The 26,197-nt window shown below is 46.9% G+C and overlaps 1 protein-coding gene across 6 annotated transcripts in view; it reads right to left on the reverse strand.

Annotated features, from left to right (window-relative positions):
• LOC147449090 (inositol hexakisphosphate and diphosphoinositol-pentakisphosphate kinase VIP2-like) overlaps positions 1-26,197 on the reverse strand; it is a 205,702-nt gene that overhangs the window by 112,678 nt on the left and 66,827 nt on the right. The window lies entirely within an intron of this gene.

Below are 26,197 nucleotides of genomic sequence, written 5' to 3' on the forward strand. Positions count from 1 at the left end.
AAATGAAATGAAATGTTATATTAACGTCTACAAAAGGCCAAAATGACCTATGAGACCAAAAAGTTACAATTGGTGAATCTGATACCATGTCTGAGTACGGAAATTACAGAGTTACAAAGTTACCAAGTTACCAAGTTACAAAGGACTAACACTAAAACACTAAGGGGAAAGGAAATAGGGAGGGGGGTCCGTGGGTTCAGATGAAATCTCTCATCGGTCGCTGTCGGATCTCATCGACCTCCTCCATGGTAAAAATTCTGGTTGGGCGTCTTGCATGTCGAGCTAGAGTGATCTGTATCTTCTGTTGCAACCTTCGTCGGTAGTGGGAGACCCCCCGAGGTCGTGGACGTCTGGATCTGACAAGTTCAGTGGCTCTGTCAAGCAGTGTACCTCTAGTATGAGTAGGCTCTGAGATCTGCTGTAATAACTGCTTCGTTTGCTCTCCTCTGTCTGGTGTAAAGAACTCTAAGATTCATCTCTGAGATTGTCTTTCCCCTGATGTCCTCAGCAAGCTCTCCCTAAGTCTGCACAGCTCTAGCAGGAATAATCCGAGACACTTCTAATCCTTGTATCTCATGACTCTAGAAAAAGGTCTGAACCCTTCTCTGAACAGGCAGTGGAAGCGTCCGCATATCTCATAGTATGCCGGGCAGTGGCAGGTGTAGTGCACCTCTGTCTCTGGCTCTAAGTTACAAAGGTGACATATCCTAGCTCCTGCCTGCACCCCTCGAAATCGGCCAGTCTCAATCTCGAGCTGATGTGAGGATGTGCGTATCTGTCCAATAGAGCATCTTATCCCATGAGATAAGTGTGTATCCATGTAAGCTGGCCTAGTCACAAAGCCGTCCTCCGTGAGTTGGAGAAGATGCTCTCTGTAGAAGGCCATCTTCGTGCCCAACTCCTGTATCGGATGTATCCATGTGCTCCTAGTATTTAGCTAAATCAGATCCTAACGCATGAGCCTGGTGATCTCTGTCCGTGTGAGAGACAAGGAGGGTGCATCCAAGGAGTATTGAAACGGAGGTAATCTATCCATGTTGAGACCATGCGACTGGAACCATGATGCCATCTGTCCATACCAACATGCTGTATTGCCTTGTAGAGCTAGTTGTCGAGATGACTCCAGGGCAACCCGAGCGTATCTGTCTCTGGGGAGATCCCATAGACCGTGCATAAAGGAAACTGATCTCGTCAGTGCCTCCACCACGGGGGGGGGGGGGGCGGCTAGCTCGGCTCGGATAATCTCATGTGGTACTGAGGCCTTAGCCCGAATCATCCGAGTGATCATAGAGACCAGAGGCCTCTCCATACATCTCCATCCATCTGTGTTGCCAGATCTCCCATGGTGGTCTACTGAGGGTCCCCATACCTGAACTCCATAGAGCATAGCTGGAGTCACTCGAGTGTCAAAGATCCAAATCTTTGTTCGCGGTTCCTGAAACTGAACCTGCGAACACATCCTCTCCAGTCCTCCCAAAGCTGCAGATGCTCTCGTCAGTCTAGTCTCTGATGCTCTCCTTAGTGAAAACACCGGTCCACCGAATACTACCCCAAGATAGGTATATGCATTTGTGTACTCCACAGTCTCCTGGCCATATATAAATGTGGGTGCCGACCTCCTGACCCACTGTGGTGTGGTGTTGAACACCATAACCTTGGTTTTCCCCAGATTGACCGACAATCCACTGTCACGAGCAAATGTATGCAGAGCATCCAAATGACACTGCATCCCCTCCGCGGAGTCTGAAATCAGCACAATATCATCAGCATATAGTAACAGCGGAATCCATGTCCGTGCTAGCTGAGCCCCCTTGTCCCCTTGCCGCTCTACATAGTCTGAAAACTCATCCACATACATCCCAAAGAGAGTCGGGGATAGTGGGCATCCCTGCTTTACTCCAATAGTGGAGTGGACCATGTCAGACATTCCCTCAGTGGTGCGTACCCGCCCCATCACTATCCTGTATAGAGCCAGAACACCCCATATCAACTCTGTAGGCACACCCATGTCTTGTAGTCTGTGTATAAGTCTGGCTCTCGGCACTATGTCAAAAGCTTTGCGGAAATCCACAAAGCTACAATAGGTTCTCTTGCCATGGTGTCTACCCTCAATAATAGCTCTAAGTGTCAGAATCTGGTCAAGAGTGGAGAAACCTCTCCTAAAACCTGCTTGCCCTGGTGCTCTTATTCCCTCTCGCTCTGCCCATCTACTCAGCTCCTGCTCAAGAAAAAATGCATACAACCTAGCTAATGTGTGGCCAACCATGATGGTGCGATAATTCACGGGAATCATGGGATCTCCTGACTTGAAAATAGGCACAATCATAGACATACTCCAGGCTCCGGGAAGCCTTCATACATGGCTCGATTAAACATCATAGCCAGGAGCTCTGCAAGCATATCCCTGGCATGTATGAAGTGCTCTGCTACTAGACTGTCATGATCATGCGCTCTCCTTGTCTTCATCCTGTCAATGGCTTTCCTTACCCTCTCGACAGTAAAGAAAGAGCATGTCTCTGGGCATGTCTCTAGTGGGTCCGGCAGAGGTGGTTGCCCTGATGCTGTGTAGAGAGATGTCGCTTATTCCATAGTTACCCGGAACGCGGAACGGGAACGACGACGGGATCCCCGCGGAACGGGGGAACAGCTAGGGGTCCGGAACGGGAACAGCGCGGAACGGGAGGTATGAAAAAAACCTAAATAGTGCATTTTTTAGCTCCTTGTGTTTAAATACAAGGAGTATTAGAGTGCTTTGACTCTAATACTCACAAAAAACTCGTTTTGAAGACCATTCAACCTTGCTATGACTAGATGATGAGAGAGAGAGAGAGAGAGAGAGAGAGCTTGAGAGAGTGAGAGGGAGAGACTCGAGAGAGTGAGAGAGAGAGGGAGAGATTTGAGAGAGTGGGAGGGAGAGGAAGAGAGCTTGAAGGTTTGAAGCCTTGAGCCTTGAGAGAGTGAGTCTTGAGAGGGAGAGATCTTGAGAGTGTGAGAGGGAGAGAGCTTGAGCCTTGAGGATTAGCTTGTGGAGAGAAAGGGGGAGGGGGGTGCATTTTATGAGTCCTTGAGGCCTTGCACACTTCAAAAAGAAGCCCAAACTTTTACTTCAATTTTTCAATTTTTGCCGAATTTGTTTGTAGCCATTGGCTGTTCCAGGGGCATTCCGGAACGTTCCGGGGGCGTTCCGGAACGGCCGTTCCGGTTTGCATTGGCCACCGAGAACGTCAAACGTTCCGGGACATTTCGGAACGTTCGGGAAGGGAACTGCCCCCTGGAACGCCGGAACGGGGGCTAGGGGGCGTTCCCCGGTAACTCTGGCTTATTCCCCCCATGTCTCAGTGGAGGTGACCGCGGGCGGTGGTGAATGCTCGTGGAATAGCCTCCATGCTTCGCCTGAGTACTGGCTTATAAATAGCTGATATAGATCCCGCTCTAGCTGAGATAGATAGGCCCTTTTCTTCGTCGCACTAGGCGGCGAAAGAAATCCGTGACTGTCTATGTGTGGTGATACCCGTGAGCACTTCCCTCTGTAGTTTGATCCTCGTCTCTCTATGCTCCTCATCATACCAACTGTTCTGGGGCATGTTCCCAGATCATCTCCGTGTGGACTCGCTGTGGGGGTATGCCTTTGATGTTGCATCATGGAGCGTCTCTGTCAATATCTCAGTGAGTTCATCTAGTGGCCATCCCGGCTCTTGGGTGCATAGCTGCCTGTATATCTCATCCATATACACAGAATCCGTCTCCCTCATGAAGGTATACCGAGTGTGTTTTGGGACCTCTCCTAATGGAGTTGTGCTGAATTGAAAGGTCAGGGTGAAAGACACGATAGCATGATCAACTGCTACTCCAACTTGCCTAGTGCCCACCATGAAATCCTGAAAGAATGGAATGAGACCTGGCTGGGCCATAACATAATCCATTGTGCTGGCACCATGTCGGTGTGGAAAGCAAGTAAAACCTCCAGCTATCAAAAATCTTTGTAGGCCATTCACAATGGCCAATCTGTGTGCGGTTCCCATATCTATCAAGTATCTACCATATTCAATGTATTTCTCATCTTGTGATAGTCTGGATAGACCCATCTCTGTGACGTCCAGCTCCCTGAGCATCTCTTCGGAAGTATCATAAAATATTGTCTGGTGGTGGGCAGTCCTAGCATTGAAATCCCCTAGTATGATAATGTCACCATCCTTGGAAAACTCCCATATGTCATTATCCAAAATAGCAAAGGGGGATTGTCCTCTAGGTGATGCATATACTGACGTACTAGGAGGAAAGTAACAAATAGCAATGTAGAGGTATCTGCCCGTCTCTGCCCTGAGCCTCACCCACATGTACCTAGCATGTTCATCCTTGCGTGCTATATATATCATTGGCTGCAATTCCTCCCTGAATAGAACTGCCACTCTCCCTGAGCCTCGTCCTCGATGCTACGATCTGGTCTCCTGTCTGCAGGCTCTCCCACATCTATATCCGCTCACCTGTGGCATGGATTGTCCCGGTGCTTGATGCGTCTCAGAGTAGAAAATGATGTCTCTCCCCATGAAGCTATCCTCAAAGGCCCCTACATCAAGACGGAGTGACCCGTTACAATTCCAGGTTGCCATCTTTAATGTGGTCCCATAGGTCTCGCACCGTCATGCGGGGTGTCGCTCCAATATCACCACCTTTCCATCCCTGTAAAAAGTACTCTTCCCCTTTTCCCTTGCTGCTCTTATTTCCAGCATTACTTCTTGCATATGAGCAATCTGCGAGAGGGTGAGGTCATCTCCAAGAAAGATGCCCGTCTTCTTTAGAGTCGTCTCTTCTTCAAGAAGTCTTTCTTCGCTTCCATGGAGGGGAAGCGGAGAATGAGTGCCCTTTCCTTCGAGGTTTCTCCGTTGCTCCCACTTTTCTTAGTGCCCATTCTCCAAGCCCTCGTATGCGTCTGCTCGTTTACCCCCACCAAGGTCATGAGTTCTTTCACCTCTTTGTCTACATTATCTTGGTCTCTGAGGCCACAAATCCTTACGTGTAAGGCCCACACACGTCTCCTTTGCTCCTCTTCTAGTGTCAAGTTGATGATGGTTGGTGTGGGGGTGGGGGTTATTTCCTTGCCTTTCCCTTTCTTGACAATCTCGATCCATTTTTCAACCTTTTCTGCTTTTTGCTGGGTCTTTGTGATGACATCTACCCACGAGGTCCTCATTTCTTTTTGTTGCTCCCCACCTTCTTTGATGGCCCGTACTTGTTCCTTCATCATGTTAAGCTCTTCAATGACAGAGGGTTGAAGCTCTCCCTCTTCTAGGACATTCTGCGATCGCACCTCTGCAAGCTCTTTCTTGAGTATTGCGATTTCCTCATCTTGGGCCTTCACGCGATCCTCGAGAGTCTATATCGTGCTTTCCTGTACTGCCACTCTTGCGTCAAGTTCGTTAATAGTACCTAAGAGGTGGCGGTTGATCTGGTTGATGGACTCGCTCAATTCTTCTTTGCACTTTTGGATGGCATCCTCCACCGGGTCATCCTTGCTATTTTGGGGGGGGGGGGGGGGGGGGGGGGGGGGGGAGGGGGACAGAGGCAAAGCTTTTTTTTTTCTTTTTTTTTCTTTTTTTTGTCTTTTTTCTCTCTCTCTCTCTCTCTCTCTCTCTCTCTCTCTCTCTCTCTCTCTCTCTCTCTCTCTCTCTCTCTCTCTCTCTCTCTCTCTACGCTCGCAATTTTTTTTTTCCTCTCTCTCTCTCTCTACGCTTGGAAAAACTCTCTTTCTTTCTCTACGCCTAAAAAACACCTCTTTCTCTCTCTACGTTCTGGGACCACTCTCTCTCTCCACGCTCCTGGACCAAAAACTCTCTACGCTGGGAAAGAAAGCTCATTCTCTCTCTACGCGGCAGTGGGTGGGGCGGTGGCCTGGCCGTCGCGAGCCGAGGGGGGGGGGGGGTAGAGAGCGAGCAGTGGCCCGGGGGGGGGAGGTGCAGCGCACGCGGGCAGGGTGCAGGGGAGCGCGAGCGAGCAGTGGGCGGGGGGGTGCAGCGCGCGTGAAGGGATGCAGGTGCAGAGCAGGGGGCAGGGCAGCGGGAGAGAGAGGGGGGGGGGAGAGAGAGAGAGAGAGAGAGTCAGCAGCAGCAGCAGCAGCAGAGCAGCGCGCGCGGGCAGGGTGTAGAGAGAGAGAGAGAGAGAGAGAGAGAGAGAGAGAGAACAACACCAGATTGGAGCCCATTTCAATATTTCTTTATTGTTACACCTGTAACGAACAACTACGACAGAAAGCCGCCAACTACGACAGAAAGCCGCCAAAGTAGAGGATGATTTAGAGATGCATCAAAGAGTCCTGGCAATCCCCAGACATCACTCCCACAGGACTTCTAGTGGTTTGCATACCACCGTGACACCTCCCCCTATCTCCTCTAGGTCTCATTAAACTCTAACAGAGAATTAGTCCTCAATTTAACGACTTCTCCAGATGGATCTATGGAGGAAATTATATGAGAACAAGCGGCATTCCCTGTAGCATCATCCCCTTGAGTCTCGTAACGTTATGTGCAATGACAATATAGCGATGCACAAAACAACGCATCAGTCCTGTATTTTTCTGATTTCCACAATAATTCATATATATAAGCATCACCCACAATACTCTACATCATAAATGTAAGAACCCATACAAACGGATGGGTATTACGACCTGAAAATCAGGTTTTAGAGAACTATTACATTGAACAGGGATGTGGAGCGCAATCCAGTGAGTGGCAACACCTGTAATATGACATGTGGGGAGCTTCTGTGTAAACCTGCAAATCTGCAAAAAGCAACCCTCAAACCAGCCAAAAATTGAATCAAGCGTCCCTCAGCTACCCTCCTACTTCTTGCATGGAGACTTGTTACTCAGGCAAGTAGCTCTCTCCTTGCCATGTATCTCACTTTCCACTTAATGAAGTCTCTAATCTTTTCTTCTAATTAATTTTCAATGCCAGGGTCACCGCGAAATCCATTTCACCCTGCCTAAAACGCGGAACATTGGAAATGCCTGAAACGTTTCATGCTGCACTAAACCGTGAGTGAAACTTGGGACAAATTTTGGGGGGTTTTTTTGGACCCTGTGTAGTGGGTTTTAAATGTATCATGTGACGTGCACTCTATAATGACTCATTATGATTCTGTAAGGATTCTAGTCTATTGCCTACAATGTGCTATTATGGAAGTCAAGAGACATGAACGAACAGTCATGACCAATCACAAACAGATACGTCCCTTGGACTGTCTTTAGACGAACAGCCGTAACAATTGGGTGAAGGGACATGGCTTAGTCGTCGAAAGGGTGTGGCTTTTGATGATGAGATGCTTGAGGTGCTTGATGATTGAGATGCTTGTCATGCTTGAGATGCTAGGGTTGTACTTGAGGTGAGAACCCATCCCAAGCTTAAAGTGCTTAAGGGCCAAGCTTGTGGTGGGAACTGGGCTTAAGCTTGAGAGGCTTGAGGTGTCAAGAGTCAAAGATCCAATCCCTACAAGGAGGGGACGAGCCCAACATGAGGGGGGATGAGAGAGAGCACACACACACTCACACAAGGCATGCCTAGTACAAAGAAAGCAAAGGTAACACTTGTCAAGTTCCTCCTCATGTTGCCCTTATGGTGTGCCTGAAGCCTATTGGTTGGCCACCCAAGGGGTCCAATAATTATTTAGGAGATTTAATTAATTGTCTTTGGATTTATCAAGTCCTCTCTCTCAAAGGGGAAAGGGGGACACTTGTCCCAAGGCTACCCTCGTTACTTGTAATGCCTCCTGCTTGTGATTGGCTAGACTTGGAGGGGTCCAATGAGCTTCAAGCATGAGCTACAAGGGGCGGGTCGACCAAAGCAAGCTAGGGGGTTGCTTAGGGGGGTATACTCTCCCACACACACTCACACAAACTCTCATTATGCATTGTGCAAAGTGCAAGAGCTCCCTCTCCTTCTCCAAGCAAGTAAAGGTTGAGAGCCTACACCAACACTCTTGGCTATGGAGTGCAAATCCAACCAAGAGCCATGCTTCAATGCTTAAGCTTGTCATCTTCTTCATCTTCATTACTATGCTATTATGTATGCTAGCAAGAAGAGTTATGATAAGTGAGGAGCTAATTCTTTCTCCTATGAAATGTTTCTTCTTCCTCTTCCCTACTCTCATTCCCTGCTAGCTCTCTCCACCGTCGAAGGTGTTTGAAGTCTTGGGACTGAGGCTTGGGATAGTTAAAGCTTTCTTCAAATTTTATGTTATGCTTGTGATGCACGAAGCTTTCCATCTTCATTGCATCACCTAGGTCATAAGGAACACAAAGATTGTATTGTAACAAATCTCTCTTAATGGGAGAAATCATAATACAAATGCATATTGGAGAGGGGACCAGCTCCATATAAATCCGGTCCTCAACTGTTGTCATGTTCTCTAAATTCTCTCTCTTGCAAAAGTATTGTTCATGCAAAGTTAACTAAATGCTATGTTAATGTTGCTACTATCAATTATGTTCACCCGCTATGCTCAGAAAGTAATTTCTCAAAAGTACTCTCATTAATTTCCGTCACTCTCAAGTTAATAGGCCAATTCCATTACACCAACTATTGTAGATTGGTGACGGTGGTGGTGGCGGAGAAAAGGCGGATGCACTAGATGAGGGTCAGCAGATAGCTACACCATATTCCTGAAGACTCCCCTGATCGCAACAGACGGCTAGGAAGGTTGCCGATTAGAAGCTCTTGTACTTTTTGATGCCGAACAAGGAGGAGGTATCACCTAGAGCATCAAAGGGCATCACATATAATTCTGAAACTGTTGAAACTTTGCAGCATCGAGAGAAAATTTGGAAGTGCTCGTTTGCTTTGTCGGCTCTTTGATAGGACGGTACGATTTCAGAAAAGCACACATTGTTGGGAAAACAAGAGCAAGGGACACCTCTATAGCAATGTCTCCCAATAGCGCTCAAGACACAAGATCAGCACCACAAACGCTATCAAAAGAACTCTCATAACACCACAATTCAAAGGCAAGTGATCCCTTGGGAATTTGCAAGCACACGCCTACCCAAAAGACCACCATCAAAACTAGGAAGCATCTGCCCTGGCATAGATTTATAGTACACACCAACCAATGCACTTGAGGAATAGAGCTTCCACCTTCACCAAAAAAACTCTTCAAAAGCACAATTTTGAAGTGTCGACACACCAACAAAGAAGAGAGCTTCCACAACCTACCATACACCAAACTGCCAGCGAGTTGCCATATCCTGTACCCTGCGGGAAATAGATTGTATCTCCCAAACCACAACTCCAAAAGGGATGCTTTCAAGCCTCAAAAATTCTCTGCATTTTCTACAACAAAAGTTTTGAAGACCACAAATATCAAATCTATGCACCTCAATGTGCAAAATTGACGAGAATAGTAAGCTCCCATGGCCGACTACACATGGGAGAGGCTAGTCGAGGACAAAAAACTGTATGAAAAAGCATGAAGGAGGCACATCGAGCAAAAACCTACAAAATTTGAATATTTGGCTGAACTTTTTGAAGTTTCTACATGAGTTTTAGTTATATACAAGTCTCACTTCAAAAAATTCACGAGCACTTCCAATAACCTGACAGCTGGTGCTACACTAGCGACTTGCCTTGCATATACATGTGCTTGCTAAAGCAAGCTATAAAGCCAACCAAAAGAACGCCCACACACCTTTTTGACACATGGCGTCACATCCATATGTACAAATTTAGAAAAAACGGCTTGTCCAAAATGCATGCAACATAGTTTGCCAAACCCACAATCTGCTAGAGCATTCATGCTCAGCGATAGCATAAACATATTGTCCACCTGAATCGAAAGGCCGTACGACATAAGCACAAAACGCATGAAAAGACACCAACCATATCAATTCTTCCACTCTCAAATATCAAAGCATAAACCATATGTAGAATCCAAATCCTCGTTAAGCATAAGTACGCTCAACACATACCACATAGAGACACCCTTTCATTACTAAAGCATGCAAGGAAGCCTTCAACATCTCATTTTAAATGCTTTTAATTTTTACCTCAGTCATTTGCATATCCTCGTGCATATCCATCTCATTATCCCCACTCTTCACTAAGCATCCAATTCACCAATTCAACCACGCCATGCTTGGTACGTAAGCCACCTTTCATACATAACTTAGGCTCCTTAACAAGAGGATCAAGCAAGGTAGCATCAACCATATTCACATCATGCATAGAAAGAGTATCTCCATCATTTTCCATATCTTCTGAAACCTCAATATTCTCTTTATCAATCAAGGGATGGACACATACATCACTACAAACAATCACAAGAGTCCTCATGGACAATCTCCTCATTAACAAGGTCCACAACATGCTCGATAGCATCATCATTTATTGGAAAAGATTCAACAATAGCATGCATTTGAGAGAGCTCTTCATCTACATCATTCACTTCCATATAAGTATCCTCATTGACTTGCAAATCATCCTCAACTACTTCACATAAAGAAGGGGGATACTCAACATCCACTTTCACATCACCCACATGCTCATCTTTCACATTGGACACATCAACAATGGCATCCACAGCTTGATTCTCGTCATGATCATTCTTTAAGACTTCACTAATTGCATCCGTTTCCTTCTCATTAACTTTCACATTGATAGAAACATCATCTTTCGCATGTGGAACACCATTGAGTGGCATAAATAACAAGGATGGCATAATGTGTATATTCATCTTAGTGTCTTTCTCCTCATTAAATGCTTTCCTCTCTTTCCCAAGAGAACCATCATAATACAATATTACATTAGAGGCTTTCTTTGTATCCATATCAATGCATAGATAAATTTTTGGCTCGATATCACCCTGCAATCCAAGCTCTCTCAATCTCTCTAGCTTCCATTCCTTATGCTTTGCAACCTTTACTGCATCATCAAATGTAAGTGTCCTTTTCAAATCGACTTTCAATCTTAAATCATCCCTCAATCTTTGAATAAATATACACTTCTTAAGCATGAGAGAAGAAAACGTCACGGCCCAAAGCAACACACTACCTACTCCACAAATCATTAAACTGCTTCACAAAGGCTTCTACACTCTGATCATCACCCTGTATAAGCCCTTCAATGGAGTTCCATACATCGGTTGGGTCCTCTACCTTCTTATACTTCTTCAAAAAAAGCCTTCTTTAATGTATGATACGTCATCACCAGTGGAGGTTGCAATGATTTCAACCAAGATTCATACTCAACGTACCATGTCCTTGCATCCTCATTCAAGCAAAAGAACAAAATCTTCAGCATAAGCATTAACTCTTCTTTATTTGCAATCAAACAAGCAAATTCAAATTTCTCAAAAAAGTCCTAAGTATCTTCATCTACATGACCATAAAACTTTGGAAACTCTGCCATCACATCAATGAAACCTGTAAACTGAAGGTCACTTGAAGCAACTCCTCGGTTGGAAAAACAAGAGCAAGGGACACCTGTATAGCAATGTCTCCCAATAGTGCTCAAGACACAAGATCAGCACTACAAACGCTACCAAAAGAACTCTCACAACACCACAATTCAAAGGCAAGTGATCCCTTGGGAATTTACAAGTACACGCCTACCCGTAAGTCCACCATCAAAACTAGGAAGCATCCACCTTGGCATGGATTTATAGCACATACAAACCAATGCACTTGAGAGATAGAGCTTCCACCTCCACCAAAAAACTCTTCAAAACCACAATTTTGAAGTGTAGACACACCAACAAACAAGAGAGCTTCCACAACCTACCATACACCAAACTGTCAGCGAGCTGCCATATCATGTACCCTGCGGGAAATAGATTGTATCTCCCAAACCACAACTCCAAGAGGAATTCTTTTAAGCCTCAAAATTTTGCGCATTTTCTACAACAAAAGTTCTGAAGACCATAAATTTCAAATCTATGCACCTCTATGTGCAAAATTGACGCGAACAGTAAGCTGCCATGGCCCGACAAGACATGGGAGAGGCTAGTCGAGGGAAAAAAATGCATGAAAGACCATGAAAGAGGCACAACGAGCAAAAACCTACAAAATTTTGATACTTGACTGAACGTTTTCAAGTTTTTACATGAGTTCAAGTTATATACAAGTCTCACTTCAAAAAACTCACTTATGGACACTTACAATAACCCAACAGTTAGCGCTACACTAGCGACTTGCCTTGCATATACATGTGCTTGCTAAAAAGCCCACCACAAGAAAGCCCACACACCTTTTTGACACATGACATCACAATCATATGTACAAATTTACAACGTCAGAAGCTCTGATACCATTGTCACGAGGACGGACACCACGTGCCAACGGAAAAGAACGGACTGAACAACTTGAAGCACTTCAAATAATAACTAAAACTGAAAGAGATGCACTACACAAGAGACACGGAGTGGCGGAGTTCAACCCCAAGAGAGCACCGGTCCCAAACCTTGGCGCCCCTTTCGGTATTTCTTTATATTTCTTAAACTCAGTACAATGCCGGTACTCCACGCTCTGCACTTTCACCTAGAAGCGTACCAGAGAATGAGCCCTTGGCTCATATTTAAAGGCCCTTGGCCATGAAAAGATTTCAAACTCAAAAGCGTCTGGTCCCAAAAAGCAACCAGCGCAAAACATGGGAAATCGGTACAACCTACCACCGCATCAACCAGCAACGTAAAACGTAGAATTCCGTACAGGTTGCCACGTGGCATTGCCAATGCAAATCGCAGACGTCCGTACACCTGTCACATCATCATCTTCTACACTATATTTTAAGGTCTTTAGGTCACTTGGGCCCCATGGGACGGGGTCCCATAAGTTGGTGGGAACTTCTTTTGCTGTTGCTGCTGCTTCTTAGGGTTTAGGCCCCTCGACCGGGATGTGCAGGTTGGCTCCGTCCTTCAATGGCTTGACACATCAACAGTTTGTGACAAGGAGATTCTGTAAGTTGGTGATGACTTCATCTTCTTCTACTTCTGCTTCTGCTTCTGCTTCTGCTAGGGTTTAGGCCCCTCGACAAGAATCTACAAGTTGGTTAGGGTTAGTGCAAGGAAGTCCTAACCCTGTGGGTCTTCAATGGCTTGACACGTCAACCGTTTAACCAACATTATGAAATAATAAGCAAAATGAGTTGTAGTTGGCTTCTCCAAATCCGTTTTGTTGAGGTTGTGCATGTCACAATTAGTTATGCTTTGCTCAATACACCTGCAATCCAGTCAAGCTTACCAATGTCCTTGAGCAAGACGTCCAAGCAATGGCATGCACACCCTATAAAGAAGATGTTTGACCACTCTCGCTCAACCATATCGTCGGCCATAACACGATTGGATGCTTGTCCATACAGACTTGCACTACATTACATGGGGCAACCTCAAGAATTACTTGCTTTAGATGCTGAAATATGTACTCCACTGAAGTGTCCACCGACTTCAAGAAGCCACAACCATGAATAGAGCATGCAAGGAAGTTAATGATAGGCATGTGCCTTGTATCCGACGATCCATCATATCTGATGGTACAACCATACCTCTTCGACCTATCTCGTATGCCCATGATTTCATGGCCAATGGCTTGCACCATCTCTATAAAATAGGAGTCCTCACTTTCCAATGAAAGATATCGTCCACATAAAAGAAGCAACACAAGGCAATGATGGCTTGCTTGCACGCTTGCAAGTTCAAAGCACCTGCCAAGTTTCTCTATTTCTTCTTCCTCTTTTTACATGTTTTAGTACTCGCACGTGCTTGGGTACTTGCTTGTGTGTTCATGGATGCAGAGCCCTCAGCCTCAACAGTTACAGACCTTCCACCCAAATCAAGCACTTGGGCATCTGCTCGGTCCTATCGGGAAGTGGCCCTGCCACTTGAAGTGGCCCTACCACTTGTAATAATCCTGTTGCATACATCCTTTATGCTTGAGAAGGTTTAGAACACCCTAACACTCCATGTCCAGGCAACTCCAAGATGTGGACCCTAATGCGATCTGGCTTATCGTCCCCATGATGACCCCAAAACTTACATCCACATGTGTACATTTGAAATAGACTTGGACACTCCAAGTCGAGAATCTAGTATCTACCACAGTACACGTGAGAAAACCGAAAGAACTGAACAAAACAGAGAGAGAGAGAGAGAGAGAGAGAGAGAGAGAGAGAGAGAGAGAGACGACACGGCATGGCATAGTTCCGTGCCTAGAGAGACTGGCGCCCCTTTCGGTATTTTTTTATTATTAATGCTTCACAAAGTACAATGTCCGAGGGTCCTGTTCTCAGTAGTGCTCCCAAGCTCATCTGCTTGAGACTAAGGCCATGGCACTCAATTTATAGGCCCTAGGCCTTCCAAAAGTAACACACATGAAAAGATTTAATTCTAAAAGCCATAGTCACAAGGGACGCATCCCGAGATGGGGAGCGGGGGACGAGGCTCAAATGGATTTTTAGTGTAAAAAAGAGGGTAGGACGGCAAGTGGGGACGGGAAGTTAAAAAATGGGCATCCCCTGTGACTATGCTAAAAGCATCTTGGCCCAAAAGCTAGCGATAGGGACAGCCAACGCAATTTGCGGAAATCCGTACTTGGGCACACACTAGCTAGGTTGTATGCATCCATTCTTGAGAGGCAGTTGAGTAGATGGGTAGAGAGAGCAAGCATTCGGACATCAGGCAAGCAGGGTTCAAGAGGGCTTTTTCTACTCTTGATCATATATTGACACTCACAACTGTTATTGAGGAATGCAAATCACATGGTAAGAGGATCCGTTGTACCTTTATGGATTTTCGCAAAACATTTGATATGGTTCCCAAAGTTCGGCTAATGCAAAGACTCTCTCTCTCTCTCTCTCTCTCTCTCTCTCTCTCTCTCTCTCTCTCTCTCTCTCTCTCTCTCTCTCTCTCTCTCTCTCTCTCTCTCTCTCTCTCATCAGAGACGCCGTTCTGTGAGCATGCCTCAGAACAATTGGTATGACAAGGAGTGTAGAGAGACGACAGCACAACTTCAGAGGGCTCTCCTAGAGGTCATCAATCACACACAGTCTCGGATAGCCTTCCGGCGCCTTGTGCAACGGAAGAAGCCAATGTTCCTAGCTCAGATGGAGCGAGACTTATACCAGTTGTTCTTGAGTAGAGACTAAGGAAAGGCATGGCGTTTCTTTCATGAGCACTCCCCTCCCCCATTGATTACTTCCCCTGATGTGTGGGGTCAGTATGCACTATCCTTATATAGGGTCCCTACACAAGACACCCCTTCCAAATCCTCCTGAGCCATGCCCATCTACGAGTATCTTCTTCACCATTGAGATGGTAAAGACGGCCATTGACAGGATGACCAGGAGGGCATATGATCATGATGGTCTAGTAGCAGAGCACTTTATACATGCTAGAGATATGCTCAAAAAAGTTCTTGCAATTGTGTTCAATCATATCATGTGTGAGGGTCTACCTGAGACTTGGAGACTGTCTACTATTGTGCCTATCTTCATGGCAGGTGATCCTACACTGTACAGAGCCTGGAAACTACCATACTATTATGATTGGATACACATTGGCACGATTGTATGCATCTATCCTTGAGCAGCAGTTGAGAAGATGGGCAGAGTGAGGGCATACAGACAATAGGACAGGCCGGTTTCAGGAGAGGCTCCTCCACTCTTGACCATACTCAGAGCCATCATTGAGGAGGGTAGGGCACATGGGAGACGGATTTATTGTAGCTTTGTGGATTTCCGCAAAGCATTTGACATGGTGCCCAGAGCAAGATTGATGCATAGACTACAGGAGATGAAGTGCCCATTGGGTTGATTTGGGGAATCGTGGCTCTATACAGATCAGTGATGGGACATATATGCAGTATGCAATGACATTTGGATGCATTACATAGCATTGCGGAGGATAGTAGATTGTCTGTAAACCTTGGTTTTACCAAGGTTATGGTGTTTAACACCACACAGCAATGGATCAAGAGATCAGCACCTACATTCACTTATGGTCAGGAAACTCTGGAGTACACACATGCATACACTTATCTTGGGGTAGTCTTCATTGGGCCAAGGTTTTCTTCGAAGAGAGCAGCAAAGACTAGATTGACCACAGCGTATGTGGCCTTGGGAGGATTGCAGAGAATGTGTTCGTGGGTTCGATTCCAGGAACCCCGAACAAAGCTTTGGCTCTTTGATACCTTGGTAGCCTCAGCTACGCTCTATGGGGTTCAGCTTTGGGAACCCTCTATGGGTCAAGATGGGTGGAGAAGTATGGAGAGGCCCTTAGTATCTATGATCTCTAGGCTGATTAGAGCCAAGGCCTCCATGCCACACGAGATCCTTAGAGCAGAGTAAATAGCCCCCCTATGGAGATAGGGGCGCTTACTAGATCACTCTCCTTTATGCACAGCTTATGGGATACTATTGGAGACAGATATGCCAGATTGGCCCTTGAGTCCTCCAGAAAGTTAGCTTTACAGGGGGGCACGTCATGCTCGCATGCACAGATGTCATCATGGCTCCAGTGCATGGCTTCAGCATGGACAGCTTGCCTCCCTCCCAATATCCCCTTGATACACCATCACTCTCACACAGGTGGAGATTACTAGACTCATTCGCCAGGACCTGAATCGGTTGCACACTAGGAGGACATGGATAGAGCCGATACAGGAGTGGGGTGCGAAGATGGATTGCTATAGAGAGCATCTTCTCCAACTCACAAGGGATCGATTGTGATTCGAACCAGCTATATGGATACACGTTTATCTCATGGGTTACGGCGTGCCTTTGGTCTGATACGGACATCTTCACACCAGCTTGAGATTGAAACTGGTAGACTCAAAGGGATACCAGCAGCTAGCAGGATATGTCACCTATGCCATACACTTGCCCTCCTCAATGATGGTTCTGAGTGTGAGAATATGATCAAGAGTGGAGAAACCCCTCCTGAAACCAGCTTCGCCCTTTGCCTGTACACCCTCATCCTCTGCCCAACTACTTAATTGTCGCTCAAGAATGGATGCATACAACCGTTCCAATGTGTGCCCAACCATAATAGTGCAGTAATTCCCAGGCTCTCTAGGAGAGAGACAATCCGAAAGACAGATTACTGATTTCTTCACACCAGACACTGGACAGATAGAGGAGCAACCACCACTACAAAGGTCACCTCATACTCACACTCGCGGTACTCTCATTGACCGGCATTGGAGCTAGGGATATCGAGATGCCCAAGACTGAGAAGACACAGATAGTTTACTTGAGTTACACAAGCACAAAGATAGTTTACTAAGGAGATCTAGAGAGAGACAATCCCAGAGAGAGACTTCCTCACACCAATCATTGGACAGATAGAGGAGCAGCCACCACGGCAAGGCTCACCTCAGACTCGCACTTGCGGTACTCTCATTGACTAGCATTGGAGCTAGGGAGATCGAGACGCCCACGACTAGAGAGGAGCTTCACAACATCGACGGAGACTACAACAAAGGATTCAAACCATACTATCTCGACATCCAGAGTCTTGATGAGAATGAATTCATCACACATTATATCACCTTCTTGTATTGGGCACCCATTGTATCATTGATCACACATACCCGACACAGTTCCAGCTAGATTCTTTTTAGCATCTCTTTTTTTGTGCCTAGACAACATAGTATCAGATTCACCAGCTTGTAATGGATTCACCAGCTTGTAATGGATTGGTCTCATAGGTCATTGAAGACGTTACTATATCATTTCATTTCATCATCTCTCTCTCTCTCTCTCTCTCTCTCTCTCTCTCTCTCTCTCTCTCTCTCTCTCTCTCTCTCTCTCTCTCTCTCTCTCTCTCTCTCTCTCTCTCTCTCTCTCTCTCTCTCTCTCTCTCTCTCTCTCTCTCTCTCTCTCTCTCTCTCTCTCTCTCTCATCGAGCCTAAGACAGAGTTGCACTACACATGCCACCACCCCGTCTACTACGAGATACGAGGCCGCTTCCATTGCTTGTTCAGAGAGGGATTTGGATCACTCTCCAGAGTCATTGCGGTACGAGGATCAGAGATGCATGGGTCTGTTTTTACTCGAGCTGCGCAGACACAGAGAGAGCTTGATGAGAGGAGAGGCTAGCCAGTCTCAGGGACAGATCACAGAATTCTTTAGAGCTGCCACTGGACACCCGGAGCAGCTACTACCACAGCAGAGCTCATTGCCTCACACTCAGAGGCACACTAATCGACCGAGCGACCGAGCTGGGGAGATCCAAACGCCCACAACTGCGGAGGACTACACAGCATCAACGGAGGCTGCATCAGAGGATTCCGATCACTTTGGCCCGACACGCACGACGCCCGGTCAAACTACTTACCATGGAGAAGATTGATGAGATCCGCCAGGGACCGATGCTGGATCTCTTGTGATCTAGCTATCCCAGCTAGTTGCTTAGTTCACACCTAGCAGTTTAGAATTCCATAGTATTTTATTTTGTCATCTTGTTACTCTGACTTTGTATCAGATCCACCACATCGTAACTTTCTGGTCTCATAGGTCACTTTGGCCTTTTGAAGACGTTAATATAACATTTCATTTCTCTCTCTCTTTCTCTCTCTCTCTCTCTCTCTCTCTCTCTCTCTCTCTCTCTCTCTCTCTCTCTCTCAAGCTGAATCTATTGTTTTGCATTACGTAGGGAAAAGATTTGAGCTAAGGGGCTGCTTGCTTAGGAGCTGTTTGGCTGGAAAAAGCAAGAGAATAGATTACAGCTTGTATCTGGGCTGGGCTGCTCAGCTGGACTGCGCCCTCCCCCCCCTGTTGTAACAGTGCGCCCCCACCCCCAACCCCCCGCCACACGGGATTACTCGTGGCTGGACTGCGCCCCACCCCACCCCCCCCCCCACCCCCCCCACCCCAAACCCGCATGTGCATTACAGTGCGAACCTGCAAAATTTACATTTCACATTTTCAGATTTCCTGCAGGTAAAGTTCAGAATTTCAGGATTTAAATAATTTTTAGCATTGACAAAAAATTGCAGAAAATCAAAAATGTATGATTGATATGGGGAGCACACATGTATGCATCATGCGGGACAGGGATGTATGTGTGATGTGGACATAGTGGGTTGACTTGGCAGAAGTGCAGATTGTATTTTTTATTTTTGATGGACGTAATGACTGCTTCGCCGGTATGTAAGCCCCATCCCAAGGCAACTTTTGTGCTTACAAACAAGCGGATTACACAAATGGAGAGGGAGATGAAAGACTGGAAAGCAGATATGGAGGGATGGTGCAAAGAGAAGGCCAACCTTCTTCAAATGTTTCTCAACGAAGGCGCGCAGTGGAAGAAAGAGAAAGAGGACCTGCACGCAGAGCTACAAGCACTTAAGGCGGACTCCAAAGCACTTAAAGAAGAGGTCTCAGCTCTCAAGCGAGAACTTGCCGATAGAGCGAGCAGTGGACTAGAGGAGGGGGAATTCCAGCCTTCGGTAGTAGAGGAAATCAAGGTCATCAAAGAGCAGGTACGGATGATCAAAGAGGAGGAGAAACAAAAGATGGTAAAGACGTCTTCGTGCATGGATGTGATCACGAAGACGCAAAAGAAGGTGGATGAGGCCGAGAAGTGGATAGAAGTCGCTAAGAAAGGCAAAGGGAAAGAAACCACATCTGATGACTCTAGAAGAAGAACAACGAAGGAAAACTAGAGCTTTGCATATAAGAGTAACCGGTCTAAAAGACCCAGATGATGTGGAAGGGGAAGTTGAAGAACTTCTCCGCATGATGGATAGTGAGGCTACTCATACAAAGGCATGGAGGGTGGGGAAGAAGACACAAGGCAATGGGGAGACTTCAAAAGGGAGAGCTCTAATCATCCGTTTCCCATCCATGGAGGCAAAGAAGGACTTCTTGAAGAAGCGTCCTACACTTAAAAAAAAACGGGCATATTCCTTGGAGATGACCTCACTCTCACACAGCTTGCGCATATGAGAGAGGTAATGCCAGAGATTCAAGCGGCAAGGGAGAAGGGAAAGACGGCCTTCTACAGAGATGGCCGGGTTGTGATTGTAGAGCGGCGCTCCACATGACGGTGTGAGACCTGTGGGAACACCCTCAAAGTTGCCACGTGGAATTGTAATGGATCTATGCGACTTGATGTGGGCACCTTTGAGGATAGTTTGAGGGGAAGAGACATCGTCTTCTACTCTGAGACACATCAGGCCCATGGGCAGTCTATGCCTCACATCAGTGGATATAGATGGGAGACTGCCTATAGACAGGAGACACGATCAGAGCGCAGAGGGCGGGGATCAGGAGGAGTGGCAGTGTTATTCAGGGAGGAGTTGCAGCCATTGATACATATAGCGCGCAGAGATGAGCAAGCTAGGTACATGTGGGTGAGACTGAGAGCAGAGACAGACAGATATCTTTACATTGCTATTTGCTACTTTCCCCCGAGCACGTCAGTGTATGCACCACCCAGAGGACAGTCCCCTTTCTCTATTTTGGATGATGACATATGGGAGTTCTCTAGAGATGGTGACATCATCATTCTAGGGGATTTCAATGCTAGGACTGCCCATCATCAGACAGTATTTTATGATACTTCAGAGGAGATGCTGAGAGAGCTGGATGCTGCAGAGACAAGCCTATCCAAACTATCACAAGATGGAGAACACTGAGTATGGACGACACTTGATAGACATGGGGACTGCACATGGATTGGCCATCTTGAACGGCCTACAGAGATTTCCCGCCTCAGGGGGTTTTACATGATTTCCACACAGACATGGAGCCAGCACAGTGGACTATGTCATGGCACAGCCGAGCCTCATCTCTAGTATCCACGATCTCACGATTGGACCCAGACCTGTTGGTGTGGCAGTGGGTCATGCTCTTGTGTCAATGACCATCTCTTTTCAGTTTAGTGTAGCACACAGGCTACGGGAAGCAGCCCCTACTCGCTACACCTTCACGCGGGAGACGGACTCTGTATACATAGATGGGATCTACAGACGCTTGTGCACAGAGAAGCCAGGGCGACCTCTGGAGGAGCTTACTACTATACTGACACAGACACTACATGATGCAGCAGCAGAGACATACCCACATACCCAGCCTGAGCAGAGACGCCGTTCAGGGAGCATGCCCCAGAACATTTGGTATGATGAGGAATGCTAGGACACTAGAGCTAGACTTCAAAGGGAGGTGCTTTTGGGGGACATCACTCACAGACAGTCATAGATTGACTTCCGACGCCTAGTGCAGCGGAAGAAAAGGGCATTTTTGGCTCGCCTAGAGCAGGATCTGTACCAGCTATTCTTGAGTCAAGACTCACGTGAGGCATGGCGGCTCTTTCATGAGCACTGCCCCCCCCCCCCCCCCCCCCCCCTGCCATCACTTTACAGAGGCCTGGGGCCAGTATGCATCATCTCTGTACACAGTTCCTAAGCAGCCCCCCCTTTCCGACCCTCCCGATCCATGCCCACACACATGTGCTTTTTTCACCGCGGAGATGGTGAGGAAGGCCATTGACAGGATGAGGACTGGGAGAGCTTACGATCATGATGGTTTAGTGGCTGAGCATTTCACACATGCCAAAGATCTACTAGCAGAGCTTCTAGCGGTGATGTTTAACCGTGCCATGTGTGAGGGCTTGCCTGATACTTGGAGCCTATCTACTATTGTACCTATCTTCAAGTCGGGAGACCCTATGGAGCCTGGGAATTATCGCACTATCATGATTGGACACACATTGGCACAGTTGTACGCATCTATTCTTGAGCAACAGTTAATTAGATGGGCAGAGAGGGAGGCGATACGCGCAACCGGGCAGGCAGGGTTCAGGAGGGGTTTTTCTACTCTTGACCATATCTTGACACTCAGATCCATCATTGAGGAGGGTAGATCGCGTGGGAGACGGATCTATTGTAGCTTTGTGGATTTCTGCAAAGCATTTGACACAGTGCCTAGAGCTAGATTGATGCGCAGATTACAGCAGATGGGAGTACCCACAGAGCTCATTTGGGGGGTCATGGCATTATACAGGTCGGTAGTGGGGCAGGTACGCACCTCAGAGGGTCTATCCACACCGATTCACTCCACTATTGGGGTGAAGCAGGGCTGCCCGCTCTCTCCTACTCTATTTGGTATGTATGTGGATGTGGTTTCTGACTACATTGAGAGAGATGGTGATAGAGGTGCACAGCTGGCAGGGACATGGATTCCATTATTGTTATATGCTGATGATATTGTGTTGATCTCCGACTCTCCGGAGGGGATGCAACGTCACTTGGATGCTTTAAATAGGTTTGCTCAGGAAAGTGGTTTGTCCGTCAACCTTGGTAAAACCAAGGTCATGGTATTTAATACCACCCCACAGTGGATCAGGAGGTCAGCACCAGCATTCACATACGGCCAGGAGACTGTGGAGTATACAGATGCGTACACTTACCTCGGAGTGGTTTATAATGGGCTAGCATTTTCATTGAGGAGGGCAGGAAAGACTAGACTGACCAGCGCCCATGCAGCATTGGGTAGATTGGAAAGGATGTGTTCACAGGTTCAATTTCAGGAGCCTAGGACGAAGCTCTGGCTCTTTGACACTCTGATGGCTTCTGCATTACTTTATGGAGCTGAGATCTAGGGACCTTCATTAGATCATCACGGGAGGACAGGCCGCAGTGATGGATGGGGGGACATGGAGAAGCCTCTGGTCTCTATGATCTCGCGGCTCATTAGAGCCAAGGCCTCAGTACCACGTGCTATTGTTCGAGCAGAGCTAGCTGCCCCCCCACTAGTGGTTGAGGCGCTCACAAGATCGGTCTCCTTCATACACCGCATGTGGGAACTTCCCAGAGACAGATATGCCCGCCTTGCACTTGAGTCCTCTCAACAGTTAGCCAGGCAGGGAGATACAGCATGCTGGTATGGGGAGATGACATCATGGTTTCAGGCGCATGGGTTCAGCATAGACAGATTGCCTCCCTTCCAGTACTCACTAGATGCACCCTCTCTGACTCTTACACGGTCCGAGATCACCAGGCTCATCCGCCACGACTTGACTCAGCTAGACACATGGATACAGCCAGCACAAGAGCTGGGCACGAAGATGGCTTTCTACAAAGAGCATCTCCTCCAGCTTACGGTTGATGGCTTTGTGACGAGGCCGAGATACATGGACACCCACTTGTCTCATGGGATACGATGTACTATCGGCCAGATACGTACATCTTCACACCGACTGCGGATCGAGACTGGGAGATACAGCGGAGTACCGGCAGAGGCCAGGACATGCCCCCTATGTGACATCGAGCATGAGACAGAGTTGCACTACACATGCCACTGCCCCGTCTACTACGAGATACGAGGCCGCTTCCATTGCTTGTTCAGAGAGGGCTTTGGATCATTGTCCAGAGTCATGCAGTACGAGGATCAGAGATGCTTGGGTTTGTTTTTGCTCGAGCTACGCAGACACAAAGAGAGCCTGATGAGAGGAGAGGCTAGCCAGTCCCAGAGACATCACAGATTTCTTTAGAGCTGCCACTGGACACCCGGAGGAGTTACTACAACAGCAGAGCTCGTCGTCTCACACCAGAGGCACACTGATCGACCGAGCGACTGAGCTTGGAAGATCCAGACGCCCACGACTACGGAGGACTACACAGCATCGACGGAGGCTGCATCAAAGGATTCGGATCACTTTGGCTCGTTATGCACGACGCCCGGTCAGACTACTGACCATGGAGGAGATTGATGAGATCTGCCAGCGACCGATGCTGGATCTCTTGTGATCTAGCTATCCCAGCTAGCTGTTGTTCACACCTAGTAGTTTAGGATTCCATAGTATTTTATTGTGACATTTGTCATTTCATTTTTGTCATTGTTGTCATCTTGTTACCCTGACTCTGACTTTGTATCAGATCCACCACATTTTAACTTTCTGGTCTCATAGGTCACTTTGGCCTTTTGAAGACGTTAATATAACATTTCATTTCATTTCATTTCTCTCGCGCTACCCCCCGCCTGCTGCTGTAATTCACGAATACAACCCCCCTCACGCTACGCATCCCCCCCCCCCCCCCCCCCCCCCCCCCCCCCCCGCCTGCTGCTGTGACAGCGCGTCCGCAGGTACATACATCAACCCCCCCCCCCCCCCTTTCAGCCCGCAAGTACATACACCCGGCAAAATTCAAAAATTGCAGGAGGAATTTCCACAAGAATTTCCACAGTCTCGGCTTTTCCGAACTTTCGAAATTTCAAAATCCTGCAATTTTCAGACCTGTAGGGATTTTACAAGAAATTTGGGAACTGCAGAACTCACAGAAATTGCAAATTGACACGTACAGAAAGCAAATATATGCCATGTAGGCTGAATGTGGAAACACATGTATGCATAATGCGGTGCGTATAGGTCGCTCTCTCCTCTCTCTTAGAAAGTGAATCAGATAAGTGAAACAAATAAGGCAAGAAGAATGGCGGCGCACTACATGGTCACGAGCAAGAGGATGACTGCCATTGAAAAGGAGTTGAAAGAATGCAAAGCCCACATGGATGAGTGGAAGAAAGAGAATAATTTAATTCTTGAATGGAAAAAGAGGGAGGAACAGGCGAGGGAACTAGAACGCAAGGAGTTCCGGGATGAAATTCAAGCTCTAAAAGGTAGCATCTCAGCCCTTAGGAAGGAACTCGACGAAACCAAAGAGGGAGGACGCCTTGAAGATGGAGAAATTCAGCCATCAATGATCGATGAGCTGAATAGTATACGAGCACAAGTCAAAGAAATAAAGGAGGAAGGAGAAAAGAAGACCTCATGGGTGGAGATTCTCTCCAAAACGCAAAAGAAGATGGATGAGGCTGAAAAATGGATTGAAGTTGTCAAGAAGGGAAAGGGCAAGGAAATCCCGACTACACCCGACATCATCAACAAGACACTTGAAGAGGAACAACGAAGAAGGGTACGCGCTCTACACGTGAGAGTGACCGGGTCTCGGATTATTCCTACTTGAGATACAGAGACATAGAGACGCTCTATTGAGTGGGCAAAGACAGAGACAGTCTCAGAGACGCATCTCAGATTTCTTCAGCCTGAGTACCACAGAGGCAAAGGGGACACCACCATCACAGAGCTCGTTTCCCACCCATACACACACCAGCGGTACTCTCATTGATCGAGCTATAGAGTTAGGGAGATCGAGACGACCGCGACTGAGGAGGGGAGCCATGCAGCACCGGCGGAGATTGCGGCAGAGGATCCACAGGATTCTAGCACGACACCAAGAGTGTCGATCAGGATAGGCTTCATGCTACTGCTATATTGTATCATGGTGACAATTATCCCCACTTTGTACCTTTATGGCATGATACCATTGATCAGCCTACCAGCCACCCATAGGAGTCGGTAGCACTCCTATGAGTTTCTTTGTTTGTAGTTTTCTTTGTTTGTACCCAAACTTGGTACTAGACTCATCATTGTAATCAGTTGGTCTCATAGGTCATTTTGGCCTTTTGTAGACGTTAATATATCATTTCATTTCTCTCTCTCTCTCTCTCTCTCTCTCTCTCTCTCTCTCTCTCTCTCTCTCTCTCTCTCTCTCTCTCTCTCTCTCTCTCTCTCTCTCTCTCTATCGACGGAGACTCCAACAGAGGATCAGAGGCATTGTAGCACGACACCCAGAGTGTCATTGAGGGCCTATTCTACATTTTCACATTTCACACTTCTTTTTCAGTTTTCATTTTTACATTCAATACTTTTGTACTTGTACTTCAAACATTGTATTAGATTCACCACTTTTTATCTGATGGTCTCATAGGTCATTTTGGCCTTTTGAAGACGTTAATATATCATTTCATTTCATTTCATTCTTTGTGCGAGACCTATGGGGCGACGCTCCGGATAGCGGCGTGGAATTGTAATGGATCATATAGGCTAGATGTAGGTGCCTTTGAAGACAGCTTTAGGGACAGAGACATAGTTTTCTACTCAGAGACACACCAGATACCGGGGCAGCTTATGCCACATGTGAAGGGGTATTTATGGGAAACAGTTGGTCGACCAGACGAGATCTCTGCGAGGTAGCCAGGGTTTAGGAGTAGCAGCAGTCTTATTTAAAGAGGAGCTGAAACCACTACTACAGATTATCGGGAAAGATGAACAAGCAAGGTATATGTGGGTGAGAATGAGAGCCGAGACAGGTAGATTTCTATATATCGCTATATGCTACTTCCCTCCAAGTACATCAGTCTACTCCTCACCTAAAGGA

This window comes from Adiantum capillus-veneris, chromosome 10, assembly GCF_014529385.1.
Source record: "Adiantum capillus-veneris isolate H3 chromosome 10, ASM1452938v2, whole genome shotgun sequence".
Taxonomy (NCBI): domain Eukaryota; kingdom Viridiplantae; phylum Streptophyta; class Polypodiopsida; order Polypodiales; family Pteridaceae; genus Adiantum; species Adiantum capillus-veneris.